The sequence below is a fragment of the Malaclemys terrapin genome, chromosome 5 (assembly GCF_027887155.1).
Source record: "Malaclemys terrapin pileata isolate rMalTer1 chromosome 5, rMalTer1.hap1, whole genome shotgun sequence".
Classification (NCBI taxonomy): Eukaryota; Metazoa; Chordata; order Testudines; family Emydidae; genus Malaclemys; species Malaclemys terrapin.
The window spans coordinates 53142209-53147659 of record NC_071509.1 but is presented as its reverse complement, the minus strand read 5'-3'; positions in this window follow the sequence as shown (position 1 = coordinate 53147659).

The following is a 5451-nucleotide window of genomic DNA, read 5'->3' as shown; positions in this document are numbered from 1 at the left end:
GAGATTTGTTTTATATTTATACTTGCAGTTTAAACTTCTAGAAAATAATTAATATACTGTCTAAAGGCCAAATTCTACCATTGGATATACACACATGGCTCATACTGAACTGGAAGGCTCTTGATTCTCCACTTCATCTAAGTTCCACTCAACTGGAATGGAGAGGTGGGGTCACAGGGAGCTAACTGTTGCTTTCTGATTCAGGGCTGCCCAGCATCAGTGTAAGATGGGATGCACAGGGATAATACTAACTAATGTCACTGGTTAACGATTGAGTGTAGCTGAACTCCACTCTGCCAAACCTCTTCCCCATTTCTCCCATCAAGAATCTGGCCCAAAGGATATTATAGGCACACCCATCTAGGAGCAGGATTTAGCCCTTAATCTGTTGAATAATGCAGTTTATTAGTACCTGAGAATTGCATTTAGTAATCTTCTCCAATGTCAAGGATAATTCTCCAACTGTTTCTAATATTGACATTTAGTCTCAGTTTTCTTGAAGAGAAACTGATGCTTACTTCAGAGTAGTGCAGTACAGTCATGGATGAACAAAGCCTAAAGTTATGGACGTAAATGAGGGGAAACATGTCCTAATTCAGCATTATTAGTTATTGTGGCTATATTTCAGATAATAATATAATAATGTACTTTCATCATGCTGGCCTCATGTCCTCAACTGAAAAAGACTCACTGCACTAATGAAAACTTCCCTATCTAGAGTCTACTAAGGGCATGTCTACACTTAAAACGCTGGATCAGTGCAGCTTCACCAATGCAGCTGTGCTGCTGAAGAGCTTTAATGAAGATGCTCTAAGCCGACAGGAGAGCACTCTCCTGTCGTCTTAGTTAATCCACCTCCCTAAGAGGTGGATTAGGTCGGTATATCTACGTCACTTGGGGATGTGGACCAATATAGGTCTGTAGCGTAAACCTAAGATGGTTCATGGACTATATATGCAAAAACATCCAGCATTCAGTTCACATTTAGTACATGTATGATTGTACAGCTATATGACTGAGCAAAAACATAACAGGGTGGGCAGCTTCCTACTCGCCATTTCCTAAAGATTAATAGATTCAAGAATCCAATAATTGTTTTGCTCATAGTAATCTAAGTAATTTTACATTGGATCTGCTCATACATTCCATGCACTGCAGCTCATAGTACTTTCAATGCAAGCAACTAAGAACTGTCCATTGGCACCTGGAGTATTACTGCCTTATTTCACTCACTCCAGGGTAGGAGTACTTGTGGCACTGTAGAGACTAACACATTTATTTGAGCATAAGCTTTCATGGGCTACAGCCCACTTCTTCAGATGCATAGAATGGAACATATAGTAAGCAGATATATATACATACAGAGAACAATGGGAGCTGGGTGGGGAGGTGCCTGCAGGCAAGAGCTGCGCGGAACTGCTTGTGCGCCTCCTCCTAGGAGCCAGACCTGTTGCTGGCCACTTCCAGGGTGCAGAGCGGTTTGCGGTGCCAGGACCGGCAGGAAGCCTGCCTCTACACCCCGGCTGCACCACTGACCATGCTGCAACCCCGTGCCCCAATCCCCTGCCCCAGCCCTGAGCCCCCCCCCCCCACCCGGAACCCCTTCCTGCACCCCAAACCCTCATCCCACCCCACCCCAGAGCCTGCACCCCCAGCCCAGAGCCCTCACCCCCTCCCGCACTTCAATTCCCTGCCCAAGCCCAGAGCCCCATCCTATACCCCGAACCCCTCTTTCCTGGCCCCACCCCACAGTCCTCACCCCCACACTACAACCCTCTGCCCCAGCCCTGAGCCCCTCCCACATCCCAAACCCCTCATCCCCAGCTCCGTTGGGTCATGGGCATCAACAGTTTTCTTCAGCTGGGTCCCCAGAAAAAAAGTTTGAAATCCACTGATTTAGATGATGACTGACTGAGTTGAATTGTCTTTCATCAACTCTACTTTCAGTTCTTTCCAGAAAAGTGTTTTTCAATTTCCTTTGGAATTGGTCTCCAAGATGACTACTGAACTAACCCATTTTTCTTCCTTTCTGCCCAAAGCAAGTGCCTCATACCCCCTTGGCAAGAAACTGTTTTTTATTAGATGTTAGTTATGTTCTCAAATTTAATCCCTCTCATTCTCAAGCATTTAGAAAGTCAGAGATGTCTGTTTTGAGGATTGCAACAAGAGCAATGGCTTGGTTTAAGACTCTGTTACTAGATGGGTCTGAGACTGCATTCGCGCAGGCTAATAAGTATTATACTGAGCTTGTCAAATGCTATTTGACTAGAGAAGCCTCTGCTTCATTGGTAATGAGGGTCGAAGTGTTTCAAGATATGTAAGTTAGTGATTTAGTTGTCTCCTCCCACTTATACATAGTCATCCATTTGACTTCTTCATTCTCATGATGCCTCCTGCTAGCAACTTTGTTTTTTTTAGGGGGCGTCTACACTTGCGACGGTACGAGGTTACATGTGCGTTGTGGTACCATAGCCTCCTTGTTGTCAATATCTGAAACTCTGAAGCATGTTTCTAAAGGACAGTCTAGTGTGTGAAAGCTAGCACACATGAGAGGTGTGGGTACGTACATGTATCCACTGTGGCATTGCCCTGTACCCATTCTACAGTGCAGTATGGATGGGGACAAGGGGCATGTACCAGCTTACGGGTATCAATAGTTCTCCAGGGCCATTCACACAATGCATTGATCCCTTTGCTGCCTGACCCTTACCCAAGAGTACAAAGGTCCCTGACCTCCCCACCTCTTTGCAATTGGTAGTAGCAAACTGCACTGAGCATTTCAGGGGTGTTTCTGCTGAAATCTATTGATCAGTAAGGTAATCATGGTCTGAGAGTAGCCTCCTGGTCTTTGGAGCACACACTGGTGCTGATCATTCTTTGGTCAGAATACACCATCCTCCATGACTTCATCTGACTTGGCAAGAATATTCACTTGTCCCTGGGGATATTCCCAGAGGTGGGCATTCCCTGGATTCCATTCCAGTGCTGGGAGTGCATGAAGCACTTCACCCTCCTGTACTGGAAGGCAAAGGACTCAAACAATTGCTCTGGGACGGGACCTAGCACATGCACATGCTTCAGTGAATGGATCAAGAGCTCTACAGGGCTGCAAGTTGGGATCCTGAAGTCACTGACTACCTCCTCCTCAATACCACTGGCCTCATCATATGATGGCAGGCTGGTGAGGAGCAGGACAAAGAGGTAGCAGGGACCTTGGAGGAAGTCCTGGAGAAAGCCCTAGGAGACACAGAGAATGAGCACGTAATTCTGCACCTCTACCCGGATAACTAACACGCACGCACGCCACTACAGGAAAGACAATCCAATGCTGGTAAGTGCTTTTTTTATACAATGGACCTCCACATTCCCTAAGAATATCCCTGTTGCTCTGCTGCTATGTGCCCCCACACACACACCCCCTACTGCTGCTCCACCCCAATGTTGTCCCAGAGCAACACAGCTGTAAATCAATGGTTTTATTAAAATCCCATGAACCAATGTATAAACAAGGCCTGAAAATGTTTTTTAAATCATTTACAAAAATAAGTTAGTCTTCTTTCTCTTTTAGTACTGTACTTTGTTTTACCAGTTAACATAAATGTTTAGCAAATGAATAAGTTTTTTAAAAAAACTATTAGAACATTTCCCACTAATAAATACTTAATAAGCTCAAACTGCTTAACAGTACACTTTCAAGGCACAGTAGAAAACACTAGACAAGAGCCTTTGGGGGAAATGCAATAGCACATTTGTGCAGCCATATTATCCTGTATTTTGATCTTGTCAGATATCAAAACCCAAGTTGGATCAAGATGTGAAGACCTTCAAAAATAGGTACTGCAAGAAACATTGGTGGTTCAGAGTAGCAGCCGTGTTAGTCTGTATCCGCAAAAAGAACAGGAGGTGTTGCTGTTCTCTTCATGTCAGAACAACAATAATACATCTGCATGGTTTGAAGGGGCACTTTGCTACTTGAGGTGCCATCTTTTTCAGAACATTCTTGATTATTAGAGATTTTATGGCAAATTTCATGTGTCTGGACTGGTGTTAATCTTTGTTTCCTGAACACATTCACATTTAGATCATAAAAAGAACAGGAGTACTTGTGGCACCTTAGAGACTAACAAATTTATTAATAAAAAAATTATTAATTTATTAACTAATAAATTTGTTAGTCTCTAAGGTGCCACAAGTACTCCTGTTCTTTTTGAGGATACAGACTAACACGGCTGCTACCCTGAAACCTGTCATTTAGATCATACATATTTATGTCTAAGTTGTTCCATCAGTTTCTCCTGGATGTTTTTCACCTCCTGCTGTGTAGTATTCGCTCTGCTGTTTAACCACCAAGATTCAGTGATCTCTATTTATCTCCTACTTACGTCATAGGAAGAGACGTTTAATTAATGTTTGTAAAGCACTTTCCTTAGCTGGAAGCCAGAAGTGCAAAATATTGTAGTTAGTAAAATCAAGCTTTTGGTGTAGCATTAGGAATCCTGCATTCTGCTACTTTAGATTCTTCCACTTCTGTCCCCCGATAGCAAACCCTAGATGTACTGCAACCAAAACGACCAAATGAGAGAGAGATCCCTGTGGAGAAGGGACTATTTTAACCTAAAGTTGTTTGATATGAGATGTTGTTGTTCCAGGATAAGTGTTTAAAAAAAAAAAAGTATGATGGGGTGTGTTGTGGGATGAAGACCAAAAAGAACATGCTGCTAGTTGCACAGAGACTTCGACTCCAGGACAGAAGTTCCACCCAGTCTACCCATTTTGAACTTTGGAGGTCTTCAATTTGAAGGACTCCGGAGGGGGGAGAGAGTAGAAGGTGGACAGCTAGATTGTGATTAGGAAGGGAAGCATTTACAAGATTAGTGTTTCCCTAGCAGAGTAAGAAGTAGAAGTGTTACTGAATGCTATTGTTATCTTTGTTTAATTTCATTAAATAAGAGTTTAGTGTTTTTTTCAAACCCACAGGTGAGAGGCCCCTCCCACTCAATGAGTTTTGAAGAGATCTGCAGGGTCCTTGGAAAAAAAGTTAGGAAAAGCAGCCCGGATTGCCTGATATTTACATGCAAGTGTTCTAAGAGTAGGGTGACCAGATGAGGAAGAAAATATCGGGACACATGGGGAGGGGGGGTGGTATTGGCTGAGGGAAAAAAAAAATTGAGTACCATGAAATATCGGACAGATTGCCTAGATATTGGAATGGTCCCGATTTTATTGGGAAGTCTGGTCACCCTACCTAAAAGGAAGCTTAGAGGGATAAAGGGCTTTATTAGTGACCCAGAGACACCAATGTTGAACAAGGTGTGTGCTCAGGAAAGGGCAGGTTCTGACAATCCCTATAACCAGAAAAAGAGTACTTAAATGTTTGTATAAACCAACATCCTCTAAAAATTAATGTTTTTTCTAAAGAACAAATGTCTGTTCTACATAGATTCTTATGCT